The sequence below is a fragment of the Anser brachyrhynchus genome (assembly GCF_964034855.1).
Source record: "Anser brachyrhynchus genome assembly, chromosome: 20".
Lineage (NCBI taxonomy): Eukaryota > Metazoa > Chordata > Aves > Anseriformes > Anatidae > Anser > Anser brachyrhynchus.
Genome location: NC_137713.1, coordinates 1,456,447 through 1,469,224, shown reverse-complemented (window position 1 = coordinate 1,469,224; position 12,778 = coordinate 1,456,447). Strand labels below are relative to the sequence as shown.

The following is a 12,778-nucleotide window of genomic DNA, read 5'->3' as shown; positions in this document are numbered from 1 at the left end:
CCTCCTGACATTGTTTATTTTTTTTCCTGTGTGTGTGTGTATGCACATACACACTATATATATATTTATACATACACGAAAGTATATATATACACATTTAATATAAAAGCAGGTGTATATAAACACATACAGGAAATGTTTAGAGGTGAGTACCATTTTCTTACTCTAGGTCTGTCTCTCGCTGCATTCACTAGTGACTCAAAGAGTGAGGCAGCAGTCCCTTGTTTGTTTTGACTGAGGCTTCTAGGATAAAAACATAAATAAACGCATGACGTGATGCAGAAAAGAATATTTAGGTTCAGAAATAACATGAGATGCAAAAGGCTTGTTTAAGTGCAGGGACTGGACGTGGGGAGGAGCCTGTATTTCCCTACACTGCAAGTATATCCTGTGCACAAAACAGCACTTGGACTCAAGGGGCAAGAGGACAAGGAGCAGAAGAGGTCTGACTTGCAGCTTATCTATGCCGCTGTTATTCCAGTGGTTGCAAGAGGGCTGCTCTTAATTTTTGTGCATATAAAGAAAGCCAGTCCTTTATCTGTCCTGCACACAGCTCAGTTAAAGCACAGAGAGGATGTCTGGGTTGTATTTCACAGAATTCACAGACGGGTAGAGGAAACACAGAATGTAAGAGGGAGAAATACGTCCACCCTCACCCTCTGCTCCATGGGCACACATGGCTGGACAACCTCCGGGGCTGCAGGCCCCAGTTCTTGAAGAAGGCAGCCTCGGACGCCCAGAACAGCGGCGCGCCGAGCTCACCTAACGCCTAATGGGAAGAGCAGCCTCCCGGCAGCAGCGCGCTTTCTCCTCTCCTGCTGCAGCTCCGCCGGCACACAGGGCTCAGGGCATACCCCAAAATGCTTCTGCTTCAGGACCACCTGGCACTGTCACCACGGTGCTAGAGAGCCCCTGGTGCCAGAGAGGCACTGCCATGCAAGGGAGGAGAAGGGATTTACAGCCCCACAGGACCAGGTTCATCTGGCTAGTGGCTCCACGCCAAAACCTGCAGCACTGAGCGCTTTGGCCCAGCCAGCTCGGTTTCTTAAGTCATTTCCCGGACTGAGAGAAAATGCAGAATTGCGCAAGGACTCCAGGCGGCTGGTGTCTCAGCACCATGTCACCTCAAGGCACAGGGTGCCGCTAAAGCAGTGTGCTGCCCAGCGGCCACAGGCAGCTCCGGCCTGGGTGTGGGGCCAGGCGGGACGTGGGCGCGCAGGGGAGAGCTCGCAGGCAGGGCTCTCACCTCCACAGCCGCACACGTAACCCACCCTTAGTGCACACACCCCTGTCCCTGGGGCTGGTAACGCAGCGAACAAAAGCTCTCCTGATGTTTGCAGAGATGTAGAAGGGGGTTAGGGACTCCTCGTCCTGACTGTTCCCCTTACCAATGCATCTGAATACATTAGAAAGCAAAATAAATCCAGCCAGTAAGGACTTTCTCAGGACACACCACAGCCACCTTACCGGCAATTAATCACAGAGCTAACTTGTTTCCCTTCTGCTGACAAATGCTTACACCAGCAGAGAACTGAGAGGCTGGTGTGAAGGCAACCAACCCTATAAAAGAACTGAGTTTGAACGGGGACCACATTCTTTAGCTTCTAGCAAATCCGGTGCGTCTGTGTCTCTGGCTTACTGGAGGATGCTCTTCATGCAATAATTAAAGAACTGTCTGTTTTGGGCAGCAAGAGCAATAACTGAGAGACAAGTCAATCGGGAGTCTTCTGAAGACTTCAAGAGACCCTGGGTCAAGTCCTGAGGGAGCAGGAAGTAAGCACGACTTATCTGTGAGATCAATGCTTCGTGTTCAGCAGCCTGCACAGAAAGCTGGCATCTACTCTGCAGCTCTGCTTACACGGTAGAAGTGTTGATACATTTTTATCCCAGGATCTTTAAATAGCCCTATGTTGTGTGAAAACCGTCACAGCCTTCACTGCATGTCCCAGGCAGGAGAGAGCAGAGCCCCAGCCCTGAACATCCCAAAGCCGTTGATATTTCAAACCTTCATCTGAGCTTAGCAGACAAGGTCCTTTATTTGCAGTGACAGAGGACTGCATTTCCCCGTGAGCTCATCATCTACCCCCTTGTGACATCACTGCAGACTATTTATCTAAGAAACCTGATAAACCCTTCAGGTTTTTTTGTGCATTTAAATCAATCCATCGTTGCTACAGATAAGCGGCCATTTGGGGTTATTTGAGTGCAAACTGCAGATAAGAAAACTGACTCCTGGAGGCTTTTGTCATCTCCTTTTGCAAGCGTTTGTTTCTGACCCTCTCAATACACAAGTTCTCTGTGAGGTTGTTCATCTGTGGGAAAGTACAGTGCTTGGGCAGTGGCTGGGGAATCTGCTCTGCCCTTGGGACTCCCAGAGCCTGAATTTGCTTGTCTCACTTGCATGGGTGAGTTGGTGGGTGGGTGCGTGTGTGGGCGTGAGTGCACGGCCCTGCTGCCAGCCCCCAGCCTTCCCCGAGCGCTCCTGCAGAGCGGGCTGAGGGCTGGGCAGCTGTTAGGTGGGCAATGCCCCTCTGGAAAAGGCTGTGACAGAATTTGGGAACTAGGAGCCTTGCATGACAAAAGGGATCCAGCTGTGTATCATCTTTTGTGAACTTAGAGCAAAATAGGTGGGAAGAGAGCCCTTTACCTTCTGCGTGCTGCAGTAAATAAACAGGGACCCTGTGATTTGACTAGGATAAAAGAGATTCAATTTCATTTGTGAGAATGGAACAGTACTGCAAGGTGGAGAGAAAGTTTTAGCCAGAAGTACAGGATTCACCCAGCAAGGTCTGATTCCTACAGCTCAGCTGTGTAGGAGCAACTACACCTCCTCACTCCCCTGCCCCCAGGCTGGTATTTATTACCTCCCCTAACAGAGTGAGCTGCCTCCGTGCACAGCAGCAGCGCGCAGGGCCATTCATCTGCAGCTCAGCCACAGCAGGCACAACCTTTCCACTGAATCCTATCTCACAGCCCCGGCCAGGTGGATTTCATGTGTATCCAATCAGTTTTTTCTCCTTTGCCAAATAACTTCAGAATACCCAGCTGGCACAAAGAGCTAATCTGCAAACAGCTGTTTCTGTGCACATATAAAGCTTGGGTATGAGCTGTAGCATGCTATGCTGGTTTTCAGCTAAGTTTTTTCAGCTCTTCAGGGACAGAAAGGAGCTATTCTGACCGTCCAGCACAAGCCTCCTGAAGAGCCCAGGTCAGTGCCTTCCCCTGTGATGCCTCAGCTACATTCCTGTCCTTTGCCATCACGGTCCAGGTAGTAATCAGAAGGGAGTGCCACGGTCACACGGGAATGAGGCAGTCCAACCTATTTCCTGATTTTCAGGATGAACAACTCCTTATACCACTTTACTCTTACACAGCATTTCCCAGAGGATGTATACCCATGCTACTAGATGAAACAATTGCAGCCTGCTCTGCCAGTAACCCACACCATAGGACACACAACTAGTTTTCCTTCCTCCATGCTGCAAGCCTTTGAGCAGCACTTATCCCTAATGCCAGTTTAGGGCCTAGCATGTTAGGACCTCTGAAAAGATCCTCGAAATAGCAGTCATCATGATAAGCTACTCCTCATTAACTAATGAACCTTTTCAAAAACCTCATAGAAGTTCTGCTTCCTTCAAACGCACCAGAGCAGACAGTCCTGGCACTTGACTATGAAGGGTCTGTCCTAGACTGCAGGAACTATTACACCTGCTAAACCCCCCGCACTTCTCAGTAGGACATACAAGTGCCACAGCCACCCCCCTAGCATTTCCCCTGACTCAAACAATTTAATTGAGCATTGAAAATAATCAATTACAAATCATTTGCAGCAGCTGAACTGCTAATTCTCATCATCTGCTGAGCTTTTTTTCCCCTACAGATGTAAGCACAGGGGGTCTATTCCGTTATTTTTCGGTCTGTTTTTCCAAGCTGACTGAGTCTGCACCCTTCCTCCTGACCACCACGCTAGCCATCAAGGGAACATCTAACGCATCCTTGTATTTTTTGTGGCTATAATACGTTAACTCAATTCGTCGGGGCATGTATATTTCCTGAGGAGAGTGTAAAGGAAAGGAACATCTCTTCCAGGGGTGTGTAAGGCTGCGGTGCTGGACCTCTCAGGCTGCGTTCCCCCACTACCACACAAGTAAGATGGAGTTTCTCCTCTCTCCTGAGCAGCCAAATAAATAAAGTAAAGAAAAGGCTATTTTAACATGTTTGTAATTGTGGCTTTATCCTAGAAGGTAAGACACCCTGGGGAAAAAAACTGACGGGTATTTATTATTTCTGCAACTCCTGGTATTCCTATTACCTGTTATTTTGGTGTCTTTTTGATTTCTCTGCATGTAATTGGCTCTAAACATATATACCTTTGAAGCACCTATTAAAAAGAAAGCATTAAATAAAAATAGCCTGTCCAGCAGACGTACACTGTGATGACTTTGCTAAGTGTTGTGCCTGTTCGCTATTTACAAGCTTCTCCCCTGCCCTTGCAGCAGGAATGCTGTAGGTAGGACTAAAGGAAGCAACAAAACAAGAACAAAAGCCAGGTTTCCCTGGCAGCACAACTGATGTGCCTTTCTAATGCGTCGCCTTATCTGCCTCACAGAGTAGCGATAGCCCCTTGCAGAAGAGAAAAATAAATTACACCGCAATTAAGCACTTTTATTCTGCTTTTCTTGTGTTCCCAGTGAGGGAAGGCTGTGTCATTCCACCTGCATCCATTTAGAGAGAAGTGCACGCCTGCTTACTGAGAGCCTTGGACACTTGGAAATATTCCACAGGGCAGAAAAGTCCTTAAGATCTGTGCAGCCAGCCACCCGATACATTTCAGTCTGTAAAGTTACATGGTCATTTCTTCATTTGCTCCAGGTGGGGGCAAAGCCCCACGTTCCTATTTCCTGGTTTCTGTGTTGTCCTCACCCCTCCTCTTACTTTCTTGCACAGCTCTAACCTCGGCTTCCAGGATTACCCAGGGGCCTTTCTCTGAGGTGAAAGTTGCTGTACGAATAACAACTGAAAGTCAAAGTTCAGGCTCTTTTCTCAGCTCAGCTGCTAATGCAACCATTTATTTTTTCTTCCCCTCTTTAATTCCCAGCTGCTTCTCTGGGAGGAAGCCCCTGTGTTTGGGGATGTTGGTTTGTGCTGACTGCAAGAGCCTGGATAACTCAATTCATGGAACGAGCGTAAGAGGGGACGACCCTTCATTTCCAGCCTGCCTCTGAATGATTGTGTGGCCTAACACAATCAGTTGGGCTGCCCGTGCATAATCTATCAGATGCGTCAGGTAACTCTTGTGGCTAACTGCATCCCCCAAACGTAGCTTTTCTTATGGGAACGTGTGAGAACTTCTCTCCAGTGCCTGATCAGTACCAACGTCAAGTGAACGCTTGGAACTTTCATCACAAGATTCCCCAAACATGTCAGGACTTAATTATCTGCAACATCTGTACTCCTCTATGACATTTGTCTGAAACCGATAAATACATTATTAGCGATCCCCACAAGCTGACTTGATCTGCCCAGTATTTCATAAACAGAGGCAGTGTACCACAGGGAACTGGAGGTTGTGCATCTCTGTGGCACGCTCTGCTGCACCTTTATGTCTCAGGCACTTAGCGGTTTGGCCTGAGAACTGTCTGCGTAATGACTAATGTAATCAGAAGTCAGTCTCGACTAGACCCTCTACACATCGCTACATGAAAGGGGAAAAAAAAGCATTAAGTCTGGGCTGCTAAAAGCTAGGTTGAAATCCTCTGAGCACATCCCAGTAACAACAATTAACAGGGCTGGATGTCTCCTGTCATAGCCTATTCCCAGCCCTCCCTACACTGCTGGACTAAGCAAAGCAGCCTGTTTGTTTTTCTAGCACAAGCTGACCTTCTGTGCAGTCGATATCTAAAACACATTGTCTGAGAAGAGGGAGTTCGCAACACTGAATTATGCAATTATATGAGTGCACCCAAGCGTTTAGCAATGCAGACTGCATCCAGCCCTGCTGACTAGCTGTGATTTTCAGATCCATTGGAACCGGCATGTCTTGAAATGTGAATTCTTTGCAGATGGCTGTGTCTGCTGTAGGCAAAACTCTACTATGATATTCTAAGCAGTTCTCCTATTGTATAGCTCTGGGGCATGTGAGAGAGGGAAAGATGTGAGCAGAAAGACATTTGCAGCTCCAGTTCTGTTGTTTTTCAGATGGGCCGGGGCTGATAAGAGGAGCTGGGAATATTTCTGTAGCACCCTTTCCGACTGTGAAACTTCCAGATTCAAGGGTATCGAGGGGTCAGGATGTAGAGAAAGTACAGAGAGCAATGACTTGCTAAAATTCTTACCTTCAAAGCATATTTGAACAGCACATGCTATTTTGAAAACATCATGGAGAGCCAACAAGTGCTGAAACTCTACAGGCATATAGCTTTGTAGCAGAACTGTAGAATGGAAAGGGACCATATGGGTTCTCTCATAGCTTGCATACCTACATAAAATTATTAGCAAGTCCAATATCCTGATTATCCTTCATGGAAACATTTGTATGCTTGTGGTTTTGATGATCAGATTCCCTATTTCAAATGTTTTGAAATAAAAAAAAAATGTTTAGGGTTAATTACTGTGTTTATAGTTTGGGGTGCGTGTCTTTTTGGTTTTCATGTTTTGGTAAAAAACCAAAAAAAAGAGGCAATATTACTGAGCTGTGCCTTTTAGATTTGGAGGAGTTTACATATCTCAGAGATGGTGCAGAACTGCAGAGCTAACAGGTTGAAACTGAAAAGACATTCATGGACAGACGGGAGCTGGAGATATTCCATTCCGAATAGCCATGAATACAATCCCATCAAAGAAAAAGAAACAAAAAGAAGCACTTAGATCTAGTATTTTTAAGTTCTGGCTTCATTTTAGCTCAGTGAACACTCGGAGAAATTCCACTAAACCAGTGGACATTATTTTTCTATTGTACCACTGTAATGGTCAAAACCTGACCGATAGAAAAGGAATCTGGGAAGCACAGATATGAATCAGATCTATCCGTTTTCATCCTTGTAATTTTAAATCTTAAGTGCTCTGTATAGTTTTAATAGATGTGTCAGACAGAGGACCCCATTATCATCTCTGCTTTATGGGCAAGCTACCCGATTAGATGATTTGCCCAGGGCTGTAGTACTTTCTGAAAGAGCCAAGAACTGAACCAGACTGGTCCAGTCTCAACGTCTCAACCACAGCCTTCTTTGAAATGGTTTCTGAAATCATGACTATACTGTCTGGAAGCCAAACTACTAGAAGCACATATTCCCAGTAAACTGAAAGCTACAGTTAGGGGCTCTTTCCTTGCACTACTGAAAACCTTTTGGAATATTTCCCTTAATTCTTCAGGGCATAAAGACACATTCTGGCTTGAAGAGGAGACAGAATTACCAAGACGAATCTTGGTTTTGAAAGCAGTTTTCAATTTTTATTGAACAGGACTTTCCCATGGGAAAGAAATACAGTGTGCTGCTTCATGCCAATATCTCCGTTTCCTATAACTATAATTTTATTCATAGAGAAGAAGGGGGTTCATCTGAGCAAAGAACAAACAGAAACTGCATCGAATGGTGGAAACATGAGCACCTGAGATGTGAGAGACACCATGCTAATCCATTGATTCTTTAGGCCAGGTAGCTGACCTAGTTGCTTCCTCGTACTGCTTTCCTCTCACAGCTCAGTGTTATGCTTTGGGCTACTCCAGCTGCGTCAGTAAATTATAGATGAGGAGGTCTGCCGCAAACATGTTGCAGTTGTGTAATGCAAGCAACCAGAAACGGCAAAAGCTCTCAACTCAGAATCTCTTGTGGAGTGTTTGGAAATGCATTGGCTATAAAAAGAGCTGAAAATAAAAACAAGGAAGGAAACAGGAGTGGCATGCAGATGGCTGTTGTAGGACTGGTGTCACTCGACTGCAATCAGAAAAAAATTCCTCCCTGTTTTTTTAGATAGCTTTTCAAAGAGGATGTGTTTGTATTACTTCCTGGCACGGGGGGTGCTGTTATCAGTGCGTATGACGAGAAAGCATTCCAGAGAGGAAAAGGCCTGTGTAAACTGGTTGTCATCCCCAACTGCGGACTGATCCAACTTTCCAAAAGCCTCTTCATGATGGTGAAGCTAGGCTAAGACTATAATTTCACTCTCTTCTTTTCCTCCTGGTGACTGTTTCCAAGCTCCTGTAGCATCTGTCACGTAAGAGTCACAGGAAAGCTTTATTTTCTTAATTTTTATTATTTTTTTTTATTTTCTAAATTTTTATTTCTTTTTTTTTTCTTCAAATTTTTTGCCTTCACAGAGATTTGCTTCTCCCCAGATAGTACGCTCAGAAAATACAGTGGCACCCAGCTTCAGGCTCTGCAGTTAGAATTCCTGCCTTCTCAGTCAGAAGCTGGGAATCGTGCACTATTTAGTGATGTACAGGTCATTTAGCCTCATGGCCTCTGCTCAGAACCTGATCACAGGCTAGCCAAAGTCAAGGGCAGTTTCTCCTCCAGTTTAAATTGGACCTATGCAGCTCCTTCCAGACACACTGAAAAGATCAGTGCCCTATGGAAGAATGAAGTCTTCTGTATTAGCTTTTTCCTTTTTTTTTTTTTTTTTAATGAAAATGACCCACTGTTAGGGGTGCAGAAGGATCATTCCAATGTCAAAAGCTGGGCTTCTGCCACCTTTCTTACTGTAATGGAGACTACACAGAGAGATAAAATGTACTGTAACATACTCTGATTTAGCAAAACACTTCACCCTCTGCAGATACGTGTTCCTTTCCAAGGCAGCACCTGAAAGTGTGCTTAGGCAAAGCCTGTGCAGTGGCAATTAAAAACAGTACTAACTTGACTTCAGCGTAAATGCTTCTGTTGTATTGACTGCTATGGCACTGTAATATGGACTTAAAATTAACTTTGTGCTTATGCAACGTCCTGAAGAAAACACTTTCCTGTGCTGGGACCTCTGTCCCTATTGTGATCCAATGCTCAGGCCTCATCAGGTGGTATTCCCCATCAGAAAACAATGGGGACTTTTACCTTGTGAACTGCAGAAGCAAGCAGAAGCTGATTATTTCTCAGCTGGATGAATTCTTTCAGTTCTGCAGTGAGAGCAGAGGTAAATAAACTTGCTGCTGGATCAGGAAAAACTAGGCTCAGATATGGAGGAAAGTGGTAGGAGTTTACTTTGACCTTTCCTGTACATTCGTCTTCCATGAATGCAAAACAGTTTCCTACTTGGTGCTGCGGAGCGAGAGCCAGAATTTTCAAAACTTTGGCTCAGTTCCTGCTAGTGTTCATGTTCTGCTTATCTTGCTTCCGGGGCAAAACCATTTCCAGAGAGAGTGTTACTGTGAAAGTTGATGATTGTGATGGAAACTGAGGAAGAAGAGTTACCAGAAAACCAACAGACTGAATTCAAATGCTGATAAGTACTAGCCAGGACCTTTCTCTCTCCAGAAATTACTACCAAGATTAGAGTGTGCCTTTGAGCAGAAACGGGGGCAGCTGAGCTCTACCACTAGCGGCTACTGACAGAAATAGGGTAGTGAGACGGGCTGTGCTTTCTAGCACTTTGTCTAAAGCGTTTTTTGTTTTTTTGTTTTTTTTTTTCTAAAATCAGAGCGCTGCCAGTCATCCCAGGTATCTGTACAAACTCTGCTCTGCTGGGAAGCAGGCAGAAGAGCAGGGCTGCAGGACTGAGATTGTGGTGGAACTGCAGCGTGCCCACACCAGACACAGACCAAGGCTTCAGAATGCAGGTTGGGAATAAAGCCTGTCCACAGAGAAGTGACAGATTGTTCAGGGCTAGCTTTCTCAGTCCCCTTGTTGTATATGTGCCCTGCACTGTCTGCTAGTGTCTGTTGCAGGAAAAAGATACATAAAACGCTAAGGTTAGTAAAAGAGTCCACACAAGTCCAAAGCTTTTTGGCACTAAAAAAAAACAAGGGATCAAAATTCACCTTTCTAGGTGTATGGTTTCAAATTGTCTCTTTTTGTCTGAAATGCTCTGTTGTGTGAGACTTTATTCCTATCATGACTAAAGGTTTAGGAATATCATACATGATAACTACAGAACCAGAACAGAGAACATTTTTATTATGGTATCCTTCAAAATCAGAAACTTAAATGTAAATGTAAAAAACATGCTTATTGGATTTTATAGACTTCTACTGTGTCTGAGTAGAACATGTGTTTCACTATTTCCTGCAACATCATCAGAAAAAGATTTATCTGCATGTACATTTGTGCTTGGTGAGTAGTTTGGGTAGGGACTATTTGGGGGTTGAAAAGTTAAGTATATGCACAAAGCCTTGGCTCTTTACACTGAGACAAATGTTTCCATTCAAAGAAGTTTTGCATAGTCTTGTACAGAAAGTTTAGGCTATCATTACTTCGTGCACTCATGCTAATGTAGGGTGTTAGCTGGTTAATTTGTGGATGTACTAAGTAGCTTAAATATGGTATGACTACTCTAATCCGAAGTCTGAACTGTATGCAGAGTTCAAGCAGGGATTTGGGTAGTACATGCCCTTTAAGGTGACTTTCAGAAGAAAAAATAAAAAAAAAAGAATTATAAATGTTTGTTTGCTTAGAACTGAGATGTACCAAAATAGCCTTAAGGGATTTTAAGGATGTCTCTTTTCATTTTGCTTTCACCTCACCAACTCCCATTTGACCAGAATTGTTTGCTATATATAAATCTTCTATCAGGTGAAGACCCCTCGTACAAATGTCTAGTGACTGCTCACACCTGAATGGGAAGGGAGCGTCATTCTGCGAATATGAACAGTACCGTACTGGCTTCTCTTCATGCTACCACAATCAAGACAACAAATAATTTGCAACTCCCAGTGGCTCACAAATCAAGACATAAACCTCCCTCACATCAAGCTTTTGGCCTGCAAATCATCACAGAGTAAACTGAGAAGTTCTCTTAATTCTAGTTAAGAAGAAAGTTTCTTCATACTGCTTTTATTTTCATTTTCATTTGAGTCTGACTTATCCTCTCCCTCTAGGCTTTTTTTTTTTTTTAATGCAGTGGTCCAGTGGATGCTCTTTCGTGGTTTCTATGTGCCCTTCAATATTTTCCTCTTACGCTTGAATCTCAGTCCATTGGCTACCTTGAGCCCTGACCCAGTTTTGTACAGCACGGCGCACAGAACCCTTATTCCTTAGTGACCACCACGGACTAGAACAGAGCCCTGCACACTGTTTACATCGCAGCTTTGAGTCTCTCGGTACTAGTCTGCCATACAGAATGAAAGGAAGGGGTTAAGTTTTCTTGTTAGTTCTGAAAAGTAGGGTGCCAGTGTGATCCAAAATTAAAGTGAGAAAGAACCAGAACGCAGTTGTTTAGGACATACATTTTCTGTAGATCTCCCATTGCCTTTTCCCTTCAAAATCCCACTTGGTTTCTAACATATATTATAGTTGTTATACCATGACATAGAATTCTAATTAAGAACATTCAAGTAACATCATAAAATCTGCTACACCAGAAACCACGATTCTCCCTGTAAATATGTGCCTCTTAGCGCTACAATAATCCATGCAAAAAAAGAAAAAATGCCAGACCCTAATCAGCCCACTGCAGGGATAGGTCATGAACACGTTTATCTTTCCTCTCACAAGCCTCCCCTGGATAAAGGAAATGCCCTAATACTCAAGGCATCTTGGACACCAGATGGCTGATTATTAGACATTTTATGAAGAGGAAGGAAGTAAAGAGAAACAGCCTGAATTTTCATGGTACTGTAGGGACAGTGGAAAGGAAGGCAGAATGAGGACCTCATCCAAAACACACTGACTGGGAAGACACTGATTTCAAAGGACTTTGAATCAGAAAGAACAAACATCTGTGTTTGTTTTTCCTTCTGCAGATTAATCCTCAGCTCACCAAGGGGTAGAATAATTGATAGGTGAATATAATGTCCTTTCTATTATCATCACTGTAATGACTTGAACCATTCTGAGCTGAACCATTTTTAATTTCCGGGGGACAGGTTTGAGTTTTTAAATATTCACAATAATGTTATAAGCTTTCTTTAGACTATCCACTGGTTTTTCATAGACCTAGTCTCCAAGAGCCTGCCTCAGGGAGCAGGAGCGTGCTGCGAGGCCAGGAGGAGCCCTAGGACACGCAGGCGGTGCTTGCAGAATTCTGCCTTCCAGAAGAAAGGACTCAATAGGCAACGCCTACTGGATGCATTTGGGCTCATCCTCTACTAATGTAAGTCGATCTAATCTGTTTTACCCTGGCAGAAGTAACTGATGAGGTAGGTAAATTATGCCATGCCTTCAGCTACACACACAGCACTATAGGTTAAAATAAGGAAAATATACTGTAATCATATTTACCAGAATATTGAGAGTATCCAAAAGAGACTAGAATGAATATATGTGAATACATATCACTTGTGTAAGAAGAGTCATTCTTCCTTAGTTGAACTTTTAGAAAACTCTGAAAGCCAGCTCCTTCCATGTCTACCTGCCACAGGGTTCTAGCAGCTCTCCTAAAGCAGAGATGTTGATCTATCCAAGCTCTCCCCAGAGGTGTCTACCTGAGCTAAAAGGCACATGCGCCAGAATGCTTAGGGCAATGAGACTTCATGGCTACTTCACAAGTGGAAGACAGCAGTAATTTCTCCAAGGTCACACCATGCACAATGGAGGGACACAGCTACTTCAGATGTGCAGATGAATCTTGGGAAGAATGCAGACGTCAAACGTCGGTCTCTGTGGTCCTTCTCCACCCATGGAATGGGATG

General features: G+C 44.3%; 1 long non-coding RNA gene across 1 annotated transcript; it reads left to right on the top strand.

Moving 5' to 3' along the window:
• Positions 1–2,251: 2,251 nt before the first annotated feature.
• On the top strand, positions 2,252–11,821 carry LOC308180922. Its single transcript, XR_013941242.1, has 3 exons — positions 2,252–3,208; positions 5,099–9,769; positions 10,722–11,821. It is a non-coding gene; the product is annotated as an uncharacterized lncRNA (long non-coding RNA).
• Positions 11,822–12,778: the final 957 nt, after the last annotated feature.